The 19582-nt window shown below is 39.5% G+C and overlaps 1 protein-coding gene across 2 annotated transcripts in view; it reads left to right on the top strand.

Moving 5' to 3' along the window:
- Positions 1-19582, top strand: part of LIN28B (lin-28 homolog B) — a 92027-nt gene that overhangs the window by 71420 nt on the left and 1025 nt on the right. The window lies entirely within an intron of this gene.

Here is a 19582-nt window from a genome sequence, read left to right on the forward strand (position 1 = left end):
AGTTGAGGGGGCAGTACTTAATCCCCCCCCCCGATTTATTTTAGCATTGGGCTGTAGATCTTTACTGAAACAGATGAATAATAAAGAACCAGCAATTGCATCATATTCAGGGTTGTTCCGACATTCCCTTTAGCTTTCATTAAACACAACAGAATCACAATAGCCTTTCTCAACAAATGCAGTAGTTATTGCCCAAACGGTTCAAGGCTGATGAAAGAAAGGACATTTTAAAAAAGTGATTGGATGACTGTCTTTAAGTCATCTGGCCTCTGATTTTTATTTTTATTTTAATGGAAGGAGTTCTCTTCTCCTTAGATACTTAAAACCTTAATTTCTTTATCTTCGTGAAAGCACAGTGTGACTGTATAGCTGATGAGAAGGGTAGGGATACTGCTGTTTTCACCATTGTTCCGTTACTCTGTGCCCTGCCATTCATGGATTCTGGCTGCTCATTAAGTGTACAGGAAACGTGTGGCAAGCAACAGTTTTTCCTTTCATACTGCTGATTCCCTTCACTTTATCAGTGATGGCCTGTCTGCCTCACCAGCGTTCACTCTTGGCCTAACAAGATCGACTTCTCATTCTGCAACCTTGCAAATGACGTTTTCCGTTCAAGGGAGTCTCCTGCAGAGGATCCCAGCTGCTTCCACTTAAACACCCAGAAACTAATCCTCCAGAATCAGCTTGAGCAGGCCAGCATCTGTCTTTCACATTTTGGTCCCCTCAAGGTGCCTCCAATAAAGCTCTGCACCTTGGTAGGGCTGTTATTCCCACCTTTTGGATTGCCCTCTGATTCTCTCCATCCACTTTCTTCCATTCCAAGATCTTATGGTGATAGAAGACATTTTCTCTTAGGAATATTCTGGTGCTTGTAGGTTTCAGAAAGCGTGTCCTTCCTTCATTTTGTCATTACAGTGCAATCACTGTATTTCAGTTATGTATTTTAACTATCTGGTGTATAGGCAAAAATGATACAAGAAAGCATCCCAGAATTCATTGTTGCCCCTGCTGCATATCTTTTTGCCCTGGAAATAAATAGTCATAGAAGGGCCTTCTCGCAAGCACTCCTAGAGGGTAGCTATAAAAAAAATCCCCATCTCAGAGAGATTATGCCAGTGTGGTATAGGGGACATAGAAACCATGGAGCATATTCTCATCTGCTGCCCTTATTATGAAGAGATCTGTGATAAATTTATTCGACTCTCAGATAACTTGGAGTGGGAGAGGGTGAGCAAGTTGCTCCCAGATGAAAATACAAGGGTTTCTGCTGACACTGCTAAATTTTGTGCCATTGTGTCCAAAATTGGGATGACCTACCTTATTCCTGGTTTTAATGTTTAATGTTTTTTGTATACGCCTGGCTATGTGCCGTATCAATAAATGACTGACTGACATCCCAGAATTCTGTAGTTTCCCAAATCTTTTAAGAGTGGCTTTATGAACAAGGCTGGCGTACCATCCCTTAATCTGTGTATAAAACTGTACAGGGTACATCCCCAGGCTTCTATTATTCTGCAGCTTGTGTAAATTGGAATTGTTCGGAGGGGAATTTTTATAAAGAGGGAAGGGGCTGTAGTTAACGTCTGTGCAAACTTAGGCAGTTTTCACTGCATTTTTCATTGTATATATTATACTATTTTATTACATTGTTTTCTAATTTTGTCATCCAGCTTTATTGCATTGCTTTTTGAGGCATTATACTGTTCTTAATGCATTCTTCTAAATTGTGTGATCTGTTTTTGAGTCTCAAGAAGAAAGGTGGACTACAAACAATATTTATTTAATTTATTGTTGTGACTCAAGGCGGCACTCACGATATGAAACAATGTAATTGAACAGATAAGGCACCCAGTAAACAGTGCAATAGGGCTAGAATCACAAAAATAAATAAAAGTAATTACGTACTTAGGGTACATGTGTACTTTTCAGCAATGTGTAGGTTTGCCTATAATCTCAGTTGTGTGTGATCAACATTGAAAGGGGGAAGATGGATAGTGGAGCAGTTCTTTGTGTATGGTGTTGCCCATACTCTTAAGTATTTAAGTATTTTAGTAATATGATCGGAAATATTTTGGCAAGAGCTTTATTGCTTCATTGCCCATGCTAATTTTAAGAATCTTGTGTCACCATCTGGCTGGTTTATATGTTTTGTGGATTTGTTTTATTCAGGTTAAACAGAATGAGAGGTGACTCAGATATGCTATTACCAGTGTGATCTTAAAAAGTACAGATTTTATTTTAATCGAAGTAGTAATTGTTTGAACGATATAATTTTTAAAATACCAGTTAGCTTGTCTAGAAATGTTTCCCATTATTAATGTCTCTGTAAACTTTACACACACATTTACCCCAAATATACAAAGTATGTATAATGTGGGATGTTCCTCCATTTTAATAGAAAATTTAACTAGCAATCTCTATTGTGGCCCCTTTGGGGGGGAAAGTGTAAGGGTTCTGGAATGAAAAACAACTCGTTGATGCTTAAGGCTTCTGACAGGCAGCCATTTTAAAAAGACTCTGTACATTAAAAAAAAACCCGTTTGGGCTCTGCACCTCCTCTAAGAAAGAAATATTTCACTGTATATTGCTTTCAGGGGAAATAGTTTGTCAGTGTCCAAGACTTAACTTCATTGTACATTCACTTTGACCATAACCGGGGAACCTCTTATCAGGCCTCTCTTGGCTTTAAGCATCTCCTATAAATCTATGAGTTATCTTATCTAAATCTCCTGATTCACAGTTCATTGGTCATGCTGGGAAAATTGATTCCTGGCCTTATAAATACCCTTTCCTTTGAATTTCATGACTGGTTCTCCCCATCAACAAAACATGACAATCAGGAGCTCATACTAGTAGGAAGAAAAAACCCTTTCATTTTGTGTTTCCAAATATGAGGTTACTTTGTAACATCTTTTATTTTTTAAAAGATTTTTTAGTATTATATGTAATGGAACAAAAATCAAGTAAAGAAAATATGACAATTGAATTCCACGAGGTCCATAAAATTGTTATATCGAATTACAATATACCTAAGGCTCAGCTCCATCCCAAAGCAAGTTATTCCAGAACTTTATGAACATAGCGCAACTCTCAAAAAAATCGGCTAGATTCATTGTAATACATTTTAAACGTCTCTTTATGGCTTGCTAAATTCTACACTTTTAACAAATCATGAGCACTCCCTTTATAGTGGGGCTAAATGAGATTTAACTGATTTTTATGCCAATGTGCTTTCAGCAAGCTTTTAAACAATGAATTTTCTGAACAGTAACATTTCAAAATTATTTTACTGCCATTTTAGCATGCATCTCCCAGCAAGAGAGGCATATTTCTTTGAACTTCTCTTAACTATGCCCAGCACCCAAAAACATTGATTAGCTGGGATACCGTACTACTGATCAATATATAGGTTCAAATTTAAGTGATTCAATAGGGAGCATATAAACAGGATTTCTGAGGCTTTCCATTCATAGGTTTCTTTGTGAGGCGCTTGTTTCCAGTATCTGATGAAACAACAACATGAAAATGGTTGCTTCAGACCAGCTCCTTAAGTGACCAGTAGCTCTCAGCCAATTTGAGGTTTGTGAAGCTGTAGCCGAACGTGTGCATCCTCCAATTGGACATGCACCTCGGTTCAGGAAAACCTTTATTATTTAAAATATGTATATCCTGCTTTTCTTCTAAATGAGTTGCCTGCAGAGGACAGGAGAAGTACAGCAGCTGCTGTGTTAGCATTGGTGTTTGATCATGTTCCAAGTGCTGGGGTGAAGGATAGTGTGCCTCTCTGCTAGTCTCCTATGCACAGTTGTAAGACTCACAGACTACATGGCAGATTACTAGATGTGGGCATAATCAACACATGGAGTGAGGAGCAGGAACTCATTCACAGACTTTTGCCACCAAGGTAATGTTTTTGTGTACTTAACCCAGCAGAGCACAGCACTGGCACTTTTGCTGAGGATCAATTAAACGCAGGGTGATCAGGGAACATGCTTTACCTATCTTCTGGCATGTTTGAGTTTACCTGCGTTTAGTCATCAGCACAGGACAGTCTCACTGGGACAAAATATATGATCTAGTTTCAGAGGGTAGCTGTGTTGGTCTGCAGTAGACTAGCTAGATTCAAGTCCAGTTGCACCTTAGAGACCAATGAGATTTTTGGTTCTATGAAAAAAGCCCACACGGAAAAAAGCCCACATGGAAAAAAGCCCACACAGAAAGAAGCCCACACGGAAAAATACTCAAAGTAGAAAAATTTCCATATTCACAATATGTTTGGAAGCAAACATCTTAGTTGTTTAAAATGATGAGTACCTTCATAGTCCATTTGAAAGGCCATCCGTTACCTTGACAAGAAATGGCTTCCTGAGTACCTTCAATTCAGAGAAGCAGGGTGTTACCTCTGGAGTTCTCACACAGATGTGGGCCCCTGGAGTCCAGGGAGTCTACCACCAAGAAAGCCAATAGGTAGACCTGGCCTCCCGCTGGGACTCAGCTGGAGGCCAGGTCTACCAAGAGGCTTTTATGGCAGTAGACCAGGCCTCCAGATGAGAACTCCGGATGGGGGGCAGGGGGATGGCAGGGAGGTGCGCCAGAGGCCTACTTCCAACTGTTGTGAACGATTTCACAACGCTCTTAATTCCCTGTTCCACTGCATCATCCCAGTGTGTGGTTTCTATTTGATGGACTGCAGAGGGACCTGGCTTGCCACAAATTAACATTGGCTAATGCACAAGCAGGTCGCTCAGAGGTGAAAAAGATACGAGGCACTACGTGACATGGTTGCCACTTCTGTGCAGGAGTATGAGCAGGTGGAAAATAAACTTCCTTACTTAAGGATATTGGCTAATTTGCAGTAAAGATTTACATCTGAATTATTATTTACTCGATTTATTATTGAATGTTGGTCCCTCATTTAATCCAGGGGGTTCCCATTCATTCCAGGTTTGTTTTCAACAGCTGGCAGAGATATAAAAACAGTGAAAAAGCTTCATTTTCATGTCAAATGAAAGAATCGGCAGGGATATTAAAACAGTGAAATGGCTTTAATTTCATGTCAAATAATCACTGTAAAGGAATAAAATATATAGTTAAATAAATAAGAGACTTTTACAGAAGTGTGAATAAAATTAATGTGAAATGTAAGAATAAGAAATGAATAATTATCAGGTATTATCATACCAGTACAAATAGTGTTTTTCATGATTTGGAAATAATAAAATATGGTTCTTTCTGATCTAGTTATTTTTTATTAAGTAATTAATGTTAATAGTTGTGAAAGTTATGTTATGGGTTGTAAAAATTATGTTATGGCTGTAATTTTTTAAAAACAAAATAAATAAATAATATTAAGTATTCAAATGTGAGTATTTTTCTGTGTGGGCTTGTTTCCATGTGGGCTTGTTTCCGTGTGGGGTTTTTTCTGTGTGGGCTTTTTTCCATGTGGGCTTTTTTCTTGTGTACATTTATGACCGTGGGGTTTTTTTGTGAGCAGTTTTCTTGTGGGCTTTTTTCATGTGGGTTTTTTTTCTGGTTACCGAGATTTTTAGAGTGTAAGCTTTCTAGAGTCAAAGCTCCCTTCATCAGGTACAAGTAGGAATGGAGATCCCTGAGTACAATGACTGAGGGTCTCCATTCCTACTTGTATTTGATGAAGGGATCTTTGACTCTCGAAAGCTTATACCCAAAAGTTTGTTGGTCTCTAAGATCCTACTGGACTTGAATCTAGCTAAAATATATGATCTGCTAACGTAACAATTGTCCATAATATGTTTACAATAATATGTGTACAACTGATGATAATATATAATTTCAGTTTCATTTTTGTTGACATTGAAGAATAGATGTTACCTTCAAAAATTTCACTTCTCTGTGGAGGTGTACAAGAACAAAAGTTTGCTGAACATTTTGCTTCAAATATGTAATTCAATTCCCCCCGGCTGTTTCAGACTCCTCTATGTACTAATAGCCAAGTCAGCCAAATCTGAGGATACTTAAATTTGGTGACCAGAGCTGTGAACGGGCAAGGCAGATTTTTCTACAAACCTGAGAAAGGTCCCAGGTTTGCAGAAAAATGTGAAATCTAAAAAAATAACTAAAAATTGAGTAGTTTAAAATCTCCAAAATGATAAAAGGAGTGCCTGTAGCTTTAAGCAATGAATTCCCTCAGTGGCTGTTGCTACGCAACCACAGTGTTCCAAGACTTTTTGTCAGTAAAAGCAAGAGGGAGTGGGCAGAGCCTTTTCCAGGCCTATTTTGGCTTTTGAGGAACAGCACCTCAGGGGCAGGCCTGATTTTGGTTGCCAGCTCCAGGTGGGAAATTCCTGGAGATTTTGCAATAGAGTCTTAGGAGGGCAAAGTTTGGGGAGGAGGAGGCCATACAGTTCGCCATCCAAAGCAGGCATTTTATCCAGGGGGACAGATCTCTGTCATCTGGAGTTCAGTTCTAGGAGGTCTCCAGGTCCCACCTGGATGTTGGCAACCCTAGACCTGGCAGCAACCTCTGGGTGACTTGATACCACCCAACTTCCATGACTCAACTAGGCATAGCTGCTTGCTACTGTTCAGTAGCAGCCATCCTATGAAAGCCAGTGTAGTGTAGCAGTTAGAGCTTCAGAATAGGGCTGGGAAGCCCAGGTTCGAATCCCCATCTTCCTGTGAAAGCCCGCTGGGTGATTTTGGGTTTGTCAACATACTTTCAGCCTAACATACCTCAAAGGGTTCTTGTGTGGATAAAAAAAGAGATCAGAATATTGTAAGCTGCTTTGGTCCCCCCTGTGGAGAAAGGAGGGGTATAAATGAAGTAAATAAATGATAAAAATAGCTGAAGATGGGGGGCAAGTAAAAGGTAGGCTAGTGAATGGCTGAGAAGAAGAGAATGAGGCAGGTAAAGGGGAGAGGATATGGGGGTTGCCAGGAGGGCAGAAAGAGGAAATAGTGTGGGGAAGGGGATGCAGGGGAAAGTGAGCCCCCCCCCACAAGTCCTTGAGGGTTCCCTGCCAGGCAAGGGGGCCTGGCCTAGAAGCCAGAACCGCACAGCTGTGCCACAGTTTTCCTAGGTAGAGGCTGCCGGGGGGGGGGGGCGGGGAAGCTGAAGACAAGAGGGGGCAGATAAAGGTAGGTTGGCTGTTGAGTGGGAAGGATGTAGGGTTTTCAACTCCAGATTAAGAAATACCTGCACATTTGGGGGGTAGAGCCTGGAGAGGGTGGGGTTTGAGGAGGAGAGGGACCTCAGAGGTGTAGAGTATAATAGACTCCACCTTCCAATGCAGTGATTTCCTCCAGGGAAACTAGGGTTGCCAACCTCCAGGCGGGGTCTGGAAGTCACCTGGAATTACAACTGATCTCCAGATGACAGAGATCAGTTCCCCTGGAGAAAAAGGCTGCTTTGGAAGGTGGATTCTGTGGCATTATACCCTGCATTATACCAACTTAAACCGTTGGTTGCAAATTAGTTATAAATTCTTGGAATCTGTATTGGGAATAGCCTAAAGTGGAGGGGTTTGGTTTGGTTTCAACGAAGAGGGCTGAAGGTGAAGAATTTAATTATCATCTCCACTCTATAAGAATAAAGTAAAATCAATTTTATGCCCTGGTCTTTCACTTTTAATTTCTGCTTTGCTTAATGATCAACTACATGAATTTTTTTCATTAAGTAATTTTAATGTCTGGAGGAAATGTTAAAATGGATATGTTAGTTATTAGATGATTAACATATGATGAATTAGAAGGAAAGTATGTGCAAGGCAAAATAAACCTGTTCCCATTTTTTCCAAATAAGCCATGTAGTTGATATCTTATTGAGAAAGCATAATGATTTGCAACAAAAAAATCATTTTTGAATCTGTAATCAGTTATAATAATATTTCTAGCAGCATAGCTCAGGTTTACTCGTTGTTAGCAAATTTAGATAATATAACTTTAAGCTGAATGAAGCAATGGGAAAAAGATTTACAAATTAGTTTGAGATTACAAGAATGTAAACATATTTTAGTCTGACACTGGTAGCTTCTTTTGATATTAAATTGGTCTCAAGTAGGGTAACCAACCTCCAGGTGGGACCTAGAGATCTTCTAGCACCACTATTGGTCTCCATACCACAGAGATCAGTTCCCCTGGAGAAAATAGCTGCTTTGTAGGGTGGACTCCATGGCATTATGTCCAGCTGAGGCCCCTCTCTTCTGCAAACCATAGACTCCCCAGGCTCCACCCACACATCTCCCTATCTGGAGTTGGCAACTCTAGTCTCATGTCTGCTTAAAACTACTAAAATAGTTATGGGGATAGAAGAGTGGTTTAATCACATTTGCAATATGGCCTTACAAACTAAACTAACAAATGCAAAAAAAATAGCTTACAGTATAGAGATAAGTTTTGTAAAAGCTATTATGTACTGGAATGAAAAAGATAGAGATACAAAACATATCCTTTTGCTTTTTATGAATTGTAAACCACCATTTGTTTCTCTGTTCATCCTTTATATTAAGCTGTTGTGTAATGTAATGTATGCAGTAACAATAATGAATTGTTAAACTGATTATTTACAGGATTTACATATGAAATAGACATATTCTCTGTCTAGATTCCTTTACTATAACACTTTAATGTATTGAAATATAATGGCTCAATCTTTTTTAGTATATTTTATATAACACTTCAATATCAGTGGTGTTTTTAAATTTACATTCTCATAGCTTACTAATTTCTGAAATTATCAGAACATTCACTAACATAAATAGCTCAATAACAGAATTTACCCCATATTCTCTTTTTGTGGTTTGTTTTTTTAAACCACTTTTATTTAGTAGTTTGTTTTTTAAACCACCTTTGTCAATCTCTCCCAAAAAATCAATGAAAGCCTCTGCCAAGAATCAATTCTTCTATCCATATATATTGGTAATTTTTTTGATACAATCAATCCACTCAGTAATCAAACTTTCTGTAATTTTCTGTCAAGGACACTTGAAGTTCAGACCTACTCAAATCCTTAAAGTTTATTATTCCCACGTAGTTCTGACTTCAGAAGTCACTTAATCTAACTGAACTGCCTGTCCATATTCTTAATAATTGCTGTTGTACGCAGGGTTTTAGAAAGTGAGCTAGATAATGTTCAATGAGTCTTTCCCTAATGTTTGACAACTTTTCACAGATTGGTGGAGTTGAAAGGACTTTGATCTTATTTGAGAAGCTTTTTTGATTTCTAGTATAAGACTGTTTTGCCCTGACCTGGATGGCCCAGGCTAGCCTGATCTCGTCAGATCTCAGAAGCTAAGCAGGGTCGGCCCTGGTTAGTATTTGAATGGGAGACCACCAAGGAATACCAGGGTTGCTGCACAGAGGAAGGCACTGGCAAACCATCTCTGTTAGTCTCTTGCCATGAATACCCCAAAAAGGGGTCGCCATAAGTCAGCTGCGACTTGACGGCACTTTATATACACACATAAGACTGTTTTCCTAGTTTGCAGCAATGCTTTTATTAAATTTATTGCATTTTGAAAGTGTTTCGGTGGAAAAAAAAACACCTTGAGTTGAAGTAGTGGCAGATGTATTTTTTTTAATTCTGAAGGAATTTTTGGTCTGTTTCTGGACATCTGAAAAATTGTCCAGTTGTCTGTGTTTGTCTTTGCATCAGTGGAGTTAGTTCTTGCCATTATGAAGGCTCTAATTAGTTTTAGCAGTCAAATATCAAGGAATGTTGAGCGTCTAGCCAACTACAGTCCTGCATTACAAGCATTTCTTAAATGCTACAGATAAAACTATGTCCTAAGCACAAAATTCACAAGAAACCTTTAGATTTCTTGAAACAGTTTATTGTACAGAATGAAAAACAAAATATTGCCATGTAGACAGAATGGATGGTGTGGACACAGTATCATAGAAAGGAAATTATTATTATCCCCAGGGAGCTATTGTAGGGTTTGTACCTCTGTGTCCATTCTCCATTTTTTTAGTGGAACTATAAGATAGCAACATAATATTTAAGGTAAGTAAGGTGTTTCATTGGTCAACTTACTTTTAATATTCCCATTCCAAACCTCAGTCTTCTGGGGAAAATATTATTTAATAAATATTATTAGAGACTAATAAATGGAAACAGTTGCAGGATTCAGAAAGACTTATCAAAAATATTTGACATTCCATTAATAATTTATTTGTTGTAAACAACTACATGTTGCTGGATAGCACTGTTACAAATCAGTTAGTTTTTGCATAACCAATCTGTTCATTGAATGGAGATTAACACTGTGTGTATAGATATAGAGAGAGGGAGGGAGGAGAGTGAGAGAGATGGATGCAGCTCCAGCATATAGAGCAAACATAATGGAAAGTTGCCATTTTGTAATTAAATCTCAGAGCTTCTAATGTGAAAGAGTGTGAAAGAAAGCAAGGCTGTGTGAACACACACACAAGATCAAGGTTTATGTCTACTAGGAACCTAGGTTTGATTTTAATTTTTAAGTATTCATGTTATTTACTTCATTTATAGCCTGCCTCTCTCCTCAGTCCTAGAATGTCTAGACAAACTGCAAACTAACAAGTCACAGAGACCAGACGGTATTCATCCTGGTTCCAGGGGGGACCTAGGAAATTACAGACCAGTTAGCTTAACGTCTGTTCCGGGTAAATTAGTGGAAAGCATTATTAAAGATAGAATTGTCAAGCATATAGAAGGGCAAGGTCTGCTGGGCAAAACCCAACATGGCTTCTGTAAGGGTAGGTCCTGTCTCACTAACCTATTAGAGTTTTTTGATAGCGTCAGTAAGCATGTGGACAGGAATGAGCCTGTGGATACTGTGTACCGTATATACTCGAGTATAAGGCGAGTTTTTTAGCCATGATTTTTGGCTTAAAAAACTCACCTCGGCTTATACTCGGGTCAATACGGTAATTCGCCTGCCGGGCCCTCTCCCAGCGCGCTCCCGCCGGCCAGCTGATGGGCGGGCTGTCCCGCCTTCTCCCCCCACCCCACCTGATCGCGCCTTCTGCGCGGCGGCTGTGGCGGCTTCTCCCCCCCACCCGATCGCGCCTTCTGCGCGGCGGCGGTTTCTTCCCCCCCGATCGTGCCTTTTGCACGATCGTCGCGCCTTTTGCACGATCGTCGCGCCTTTTGCGCGATCGCGCCTTCTGCGCGGTGGCGGTGGCGGTTTCTTCTCCCCCACCTCGCCCGGGCCAGTCCTCCCGCTTGCCAGCTGACCCTGCGGGGCCTCCTGCACGCAGGGAGGGGGCCGCCGCCTGCCTGTGCGCCTGGAGCCCAGTCAGGTAAGCCTGCGGGGGGAAGGGGGTGCATTTCTCCCTCGGCTTATACGTGGGTGCATAATTTTTCCCCATTTTTGGGGTGAAGTTAGGCACCTCGGCTTATACTCGGGTCGTCTTATACCCGAGTATATACGGTATTTGGATTTCCAAAAAGCTTCTGACAAAGTCCCCCACCAAAGACTGCTAAGCAAACTTCATAGTCACGGGATAAGAGGACAAGTCCTCTTATGGATTGAGAGCTGGCTGAAAAATAGGAAGCAGAGAGTTCTCACAATGACGGGATGTGAGCAGTGGGGTGCCTCAGGGATCTGTGTTGGGACCGGTGCTTTTCAACCTGTTCATCAATGACCTGGAGTTGGGGTTAAACAGTGAAGCAGCCAAGTTTGCAGATGACACCAAATTATTTAGTGTGGTGAAAACAAAATCGGACTGTGAAGAGCTCCAGAAGGATCTCTGCGTACTGGAAGAATGGGCATTAAAATGGCAAATGAGATTCAATGTGAGCAAGTGTAAAGTGATATACACATATACACTTATACACTGATGGGATCCGTGCTGGCAGCGACAGACCAAGAAAGGGATCTTGGGGTGGTAGTGGATAGCTCAATGAAGATGTCAACCCAGTGTGCGGCTGCTGTAAAAAAGGCAAATTCCATGCTGGCCATAATTAGACGAGGAATAGAGAATAAAACTGCTGATATCATACTGCCCTTGTACAAATCTATGGTGAGACCACACTTGGAATACTGTGTACAGTTCTGGTCACCACACCTATAAAAGGATATTACAGAGCTTGAGAAGGTGCAGAAAAGAGCAACCAAAATGATTAAGGGACTAGAGCAACTGTCCTATGGGGAGCGGTTAGGATGCTTAGGGCTGTTTAGCTTAGAAAGAAGGCGGTTAAGGGGAGACATGATAGAGGTCTATAAAATTATGCATGGTTTGGAGAGAGTGGACAGGGAGACATTTTTCTCCCTCTGCCATAATACTAGAACACAGGATCATCTGCTAAAGCTGGAGGGTGAGAGATTCAAAACAGATAAAAGGAAGTATTTTTTCACACAATGCATAGTTAAATTGTGGAACTCCCTGCCCCAGGATGTGGTGATGGCTGCCAGCTTGCAGGGCTTTAAGAGGGGAGTGGACATATTCATGGAGGAGAGGGGTATTCATGGTTATTAGTTAGAATGGATACTGGTCATGCTGCATACCTATTCTCTCAGGTATCAGAGGAGCATGCCTATTATTTTGGGTGCAGTGGAACACAGGCAGGACGGTGCTGCTGCAGTCGTCTTGTTTGTGGCTTCCTAGAGGCACCTAATTGGCCACTGGGTGAACAGACTGCTGGACTTGATGGGCCTGGGTCTGATCCAGCAGGGCCTTTCTTATGTTCAGTGGGAACCCAAAGTGGCTCACAGCATTAGTCTCTCCTCCATTTTATCCCCTCCTCTATTTTATCCTCACTCTGTGAGGTAGGTTGGGTGGAATAGTGTGGGACAAGCCCAATTTGCCACATTCTGTTGACAACTTAAACATTAATGTGCAATTCAGTGCCGAAATAAGTGGCAAGCACTAAAATGCATGAATGCCAACATGCTAACAACACTTTAAAAGATGTTGCTAAGATATCAAAATCTACACAGGTAAATTGAGATACAAGTTGTTAATGTTCAAATCATATTGTTTCTTTGTATCTCAGATGTATTATTTAAAAACAATAACTGTAGCTTTTATCAATTGTTGCATTATGCTTTTTTTCTTACTTAGCCTTGATCAAGCACTGTTTACAAGTTTAATCAATGTCTTTTAAATTTCGGTTGTTTTAAGTAAGAGGGAGAAATATGTTACACAGTTGTTCTATGATTTTTTTTCTCCGCAGTCATTTTGTAAAGGCTAGTTTTATTCCTTAAGTATTTCAAATCTTTTTCTATAGAGAAAAGGGGGAAATTAAAGAACTTTTTAACTGCATGTTTTGTGTAACATCCTGTCCTGACTATTCTATATCCCTCAGTCCCCTACTCGCCAATCTTAATATGCTATCATGTATATCTCTTGGGAGACTCCTGAATTGTTCACATAAAACATATTTTATTTACTTGGGTAACTGACAAAGTATTTTTGCAAAATCACTCTGTGGTAACAATTATCTTTTTTTTTAGCTGCTTGTAAATTGGCATTGGATCAGGGTGGAGATTTTTTGCTTAATGTTTTCTGTGTTTGCAATTATAGTTACCCCCGCATGCTTGTTTGGGGTTAAGTCTCAGTAACTTCAATTTACTGTTAAGAGTATTGAACATGTTCCAGAAGAATAAAAATAGGTTCATTGCCTGCTATGTAGTGTGTTTTGGAATAATAAGAGCCATGTGTAACTTTTAACATAAAATTGCTTTGTAGTATGAAAGTAAAAAGATAAATCACTTTTCAAGGAACAACATTCCTTCAAATTATAACAGACATTTGCTTTTCAAATTATAACAGACATTTGTTTTTCCGTCAAATTCACATGCATGAAATTACATGTAAAATGTCCAGCTTTAACAGAAAAAATTAAAAAATTAATATCCAGTTCTGGGGTATGATGAAGCTTGTTTAACTATCTGTAACAATCTTAATTTTATGAAATGTTGGTTGGTTGTTATAGATACACTTACAAATTTTTCTGTTGCTTTCAAATGATCTCTTGTATTCATTGATGAACTATTATACAGGTAGATTTGGCATTTTTTATTATGTTAACCTGAAGAAGTTTATACTCCTACCTGGGTCCACTAATAATTTTTTTAAAATATATTTTACAGGAGTGTAGTGGCACTTTAAAGGATAACAAAATAAATGTTGTTTGTCTTTAAGACAAATACTGCCACCCCTCTGAATTAAAAAAAAAAAATCTCTGGCCTACCAGAAGAGGATCAAGAGACTAAAGCTTTTGAATTATACTTTGCAGAATACTAATTTCCTTAAATGGACGCTGTGGAGTTAATGGTTTAGTACCTCTTTATTTTTATAAAGCATTCACCCTGATTTTGTGTATAGTTTGTAATTTCATAAGTGAGTCCCCGCTGTGTCCAATGGTGCTTACTGCCATGAAAGTGTACATACTATTGCAGCTGCAGCATGTTAAATGCTTCATTTTTTCACTATTATACATTTTATGAAACATTGGCTAACATCTGTCATTTGCATTCATTAAACAAAATACCATCTATCAAAGCTTTTAGAACACGGGGCCAGTTTCAAGAACTATGCGCTGTTCTTTCAAATGCCATGTGGGTTGGTAACCTTTAAAGGAGGGGAGGAGTTGTCCCAAAAACTATTGTGGGTAACTCAAAGCTCTCAATTCCATATTTAGAATATATAGTATCACAATTAGAGTTTTATGGAAAGTTTTTCTGGCAACAGATGATATTCTGAAACCATGCAAATGATAACACTGTTTGCTATGTCCACTGGATAAATAATCCAAATCATATTATAGGTCAGCATAAAAAAAGACAGTTGTGCTTGCTTTTCTTATTACTTAGGTCAGCTGAGTAGTAATTGGAGCCAACTATTTACAAGTCCCTTCTTGCTGGAAAATGTAGGGCATAGGTGATGTAAAACTCGCAATAAATGAAATTGTTATGCTAAACGCAGTCCAACCTTGGCAGTATATTTCAGATTCCTATCATTGCTCGTGTGCTATATTTTCACCTGACTCATCCCAGAAAAAAAAACTCTCCCCAACAGAACAAAGTCTACAAAATTTCCCCACCCTTTCCTGATTTAATGCTAGATCTCTAGGCAAGCTATTTCTGAAACTCCAGTGATTTACAATGCAATCCTGTGCAGAGTTTCTCAGATTGAAGTCTATTTATTTATTTAATTTATAGCCCAAGATACAAACACTGTAATCAGATAGCTGAAGACATCCAACAAGCAATGCGGTAGGACTAGGTTTACAAAAGTTAGAAAAACCATGCAAAATTAAACATGATATATCATAAATAAGGCAGAAAACTACAGAAGTAGAATACAATACAGTGAGAGAAGGATAAATATCATACAATGAACATTAGAATGTACTACAATCCTTTTCCTTTGATGAAAGACTCTTCCTCCTGAACTGTTCTTTTATATTGCATTCCTATTCCTTTGTAAAACTCTCTCATGAACAAGTATGGGAGTCTTCCTGGTCTCCCTGGGCAGGCCATTGCAAAAAGTTGGAGTCACAAAAGAGAATGCAGTCTATGAGCAGCTGTCAATCTTAACCATGTGCATGGTGGCTCCTTCAGAAGGGTTTACTCAGGTCATAGAAGCTGTCATGGTTGAACACAGTAGGAGAAGGCAGTCCAGCAGATATATCGGTCCAAGACCATGCAGGGCTTTGTAGGTGATAACCAGTTCTTTGAATTGAACCCAATAACTGGTAGGCAGCAGAATGACTGCTAAATGGATATATGCATACTCTGCCTAGCTCCTGATGTTGACATCAGTGGGCTTAAACTGGAATAATATAAGATTGCAGTGAAGCATACCCTATTAAACTTTTTTTGGCAACCATTCCAAAATGTTCTTGTTACAAAAAGCAGCTTTCATGAAAAGGCAGAGGAAATGTTGGTTAAAGGCTGATATTCTAGAGTTACTGAATCCACTTGGCCTAGATGGAGTGATGTTGAGTAGAACCCTACCTTGCTGTCTGAAAAGCAGATTGGTGTCCAGGAGCACCTTGGAGCGGTGGACTCTAATCTGGAGAGCCAGGTTTGATTCCCCACTCCTACACATGAAGCCAGCTGGGTGACTTTGGGTTAGTCATGCTCTCTCAGTGTCTGTTGTGGGGAGGGGAAGGGAAGGTGATTGTAAGCCGGTTTGATTCTTCCATAAGTGGTAGAGAAAGTTGGCATATAAAAACCAACTCATTCTCTTCTTCCTCCTCTTCCTCCAGCTGCATCTCTTGTTACCTTGATTCAGCCAAAATTTGTCCATGCTGATCCATGCTTCCATAACCTCATGGTTGGATTACTGCAATGCGCGCTATGTGTGGCTCTGCCCATGAAGTCACCCTGGAAACTACAGCTGGTCCAGAATGCAACAGAATCCAACTTTTGTCAGGGGTGAGCAGCGACATTGGCTGCCAGTCTGTTTGCGAGTTCAAAGTACCTTTAAAGCTCTTCACAACCTGGGGTCCACATATTTGAAGGACCATCTCCTCTCTTATGTCCCTGTGTGCCATCTGCGGGCTCTCTCACCATTTAGGGTGGCCAACTGGCATCAATCAGGGGCTGTGGGCCTTTTTCCTCATCTCTCCTTGGAGATCTTGAGGAGGTGCTGTAAGGCCTGTTTGTTTGCCAGGGCTTTTGAAAGGTTTGAATGGCCAGGCACCTTATAAGGCGGGAGGAGTGGAGAGATTTGTGGTTTGCTATTTTATTTTTGGTTTTAACTGAAAATGTTCTAACTATTATTGTAAGCCATGAGGAAAGGTGGAATATAAATATTTTAATAAATATAACCAGAACATTTCTGGTTAAAAATAATCAACAGCAGCTGGTACCCCTACCTTTAACCCACCCAAGTTTCTATACCTACAGTGCCGAAGTGATCCTAGAAAAGTCATCCTGTGGCATCTATGATGGTGAACATAGCATGTTGCTCAAAAGGGTTGATTATTTAAAACATGTTAATTGAAAGTAGGTTAATTCTGAACTTAGTTGTTCTTATTGGCCAGAGGACATTTGTAATGCTAATAATTCATGTAATGTAATGCTAATAATTCAACTCCTTTGAAATGTGGCATTGGAGGAGAGTGTTACGGATACCATGGACTGCCAAAAAAACAAATCAGTGGGTTATAGATCAAATCAAGCCTGAACTGACCCTAGAAGCTAAAATGACTAAACTGAGGCTACCGTATTTTGGTCACATTATGAGAAGGCAAGAGTCGCTAGAAAAGACAGTCATGCTAGGAAAAGTTGAGGGCAGCAGGAAAAGAGGAAGACCCAACAAGAGATGGATTGACTTAATAAAGGAAGCCACAGCCCTCAATTTGCAAGATGTGAGCAAGGCTGTCAAAGATAAAGACATTTTGGAGGTCATTGATTCATAGGGTCACCATGAGTCGGAAATGACTTGACAGCACTTAACACACATACTAATTCATGGGTATTTGGGCTTAGTAAGGAGGTTATTACTATGTATGGGTGTGAAAGCTAGACAGTGAAGAAAGCTGATAGGAAGAAAATAGATTCCTTTGAAATGTGGTGTTGGAGGAGAGTTTTACGGATACCGTGGACTGCCAAAAAAACAAATCAGTGGGTTATAGATCAAATCAAGCCTGAACTGACCCTAGAAGCTAAAATAACTAAACTGAGGCTATCGTATTCTGGTCACATCATGAGACGACAAGAGTCATTGGAAAAGACAGTCATACTAGGAAAGGTTGAGAGCAGCAGGAAAAGAGGAAGACCCAACAAGAGATGGTCTGACTCAATAAAGGAAGCCACAGCCCTCAATTTGCAAGATCCGAGCAAGGCTGTCAAAGATAGGACATTTTGGAGGACTTTCATTCATAGGGTCGCCATGAGTCGGAAGCGACTTGACGACACTTAACACAACATACAAGGAGGTTATAGAAATTTGTATTAGTTACAATGAAATGGTTGACTTTCCATTCATTCCTGGTTGTGGGTTGGTGGGATCGGACATGTGTGCTGATAATGGATTGCTGGAAAAGACTCTTGTCAAAACACTGCTACTCAAAGAGAACAATTAATATTCCTAAAGTGTTTTGCAGCAGAATGACAGCAATTATATTAAGTAATGTCCCTCTGCTGGAAAACATCTTGGACAAAATTCAGCTAGAAATTTTCCTGCACACGCTGTATTGAAATGGCTGACTGCAGCATCAGAGGGTTCCTCAGTATACCAAGTTTTGTCTTTTTTATTTTTAAAAAATAGTGTTTCAAATTTGACATTGATTTTTTTCTTTTCGCAGTATGGATGTTTGTATGAATAAATATTTTAATGGTAGAATATTAAATAATTTCATTATTTAGCAGATAAATAGCTGTACCATATACACATGGACCAGTTTATATTATTATTCACATTACGGCAATTTTACCAGAATCCACAGGCATTAAAACTATGTCGGAGAGGAATGTTCTTTAGATATATTCTGCCCTCTAGTGGGCTGTAGACTATAAGTACAGTTTGCACGGAGTATCTCCTGTACGTGACTATTTTCTCCAAAGCAATCCACTTAGCAACCCATAATCAAAGAAGCACTTTGCTTTACATTTATTCAAATGAGATGTAATTCCTCTTAAGTTTTAAGAACTCTAGTCACATTAAGAATGATATGTTTCTATAAATAGATGAATTGGGTACAATACCTTTTCTGCAATGATTCCCATTGCAAATTTCCCAGCTACACCCCGCATTGTTCCTGAGTGTCCCCTAACCCCCAGAAACACAGGTGGCTGTAGTGAAAATGTCGAAAACTCCACTTTGTGAGTGGAGCTCTGCTTGCTACCCTTTAGGTCTGACCCCCTTCCTATTATCTTCCATCTTAGAAATGCTTAACCAAAATTTATTTGGGATAACTTGCCTCAGAACCACTGAAGATTTTTGGGTAGTAAATACTTCAGTAGATACATGAAAATTTTCACAGAGGGTGTCTGAAAAATACCAAGTTGTAATGCATATGGAAAGAACCATTTGCACTTGAAATCTCGCCTTGGATTTCTCACTCATACTGTGACAAATATCCTCATAAAATTATGAAGTATCATAATTTTCACTCAAGAGTTTTATCCGTATGTTTCTTCCATGTGAAGCTTTAGCCTAGCACTTTGATTCTCCTCTCTAAACATAACAAAACTTCTTCAGTACTACTACATCTGAGCGTATGGCTCCCCTTTCCCTTTTCTCAATTCTCTGTTGTTTTTGTTCCTTTGCTAGTCTCGTCCTTCTGCTCTGTCATTTGTTTCCATCACCCCCCAACTGAACAATTCTAGACTGTAGCTTCCATGGAACTAAATTTCCCTCCTTTCCTTTTTTATTATGCTTTGTAATTATCATTGGAAGTAGGGAAGAATAATCCCCATGTATCATTCTGTTGACCCATGTATAGCATAGCCATATTCTGCATTGTTGCTTGTTCAGTATTTCTAGTACATTACAAAAGGGATATCATTTACATCAGCTGGCTTTGGATAATAAAGGGTTAGTTCTTGCTATCTTTATGCTGATCGTTATGTTGTTACTTTGTTTATTGTAGAATTAAGTAGTACTGAGATACATGCATGCACTTAGCATCTGTACATGCACGCACATGCATTTACCATCTGCA

The sequence above is a fragment of the Euleptes europaea genome, chromosome 10 (genome assembly GCF_029931775.1).
Source record: "Euleptes europaea isolate rEulEur1 chromosome 10, rEulEur1.hap1, whole genome shotgun sequence".
Lineage (NCBI taxonomy): Eukaryota > Metazoa > Chordata > Lepidosauria > Squamata > Sphaerodactylidae > Euleptes > Euleptes europaea.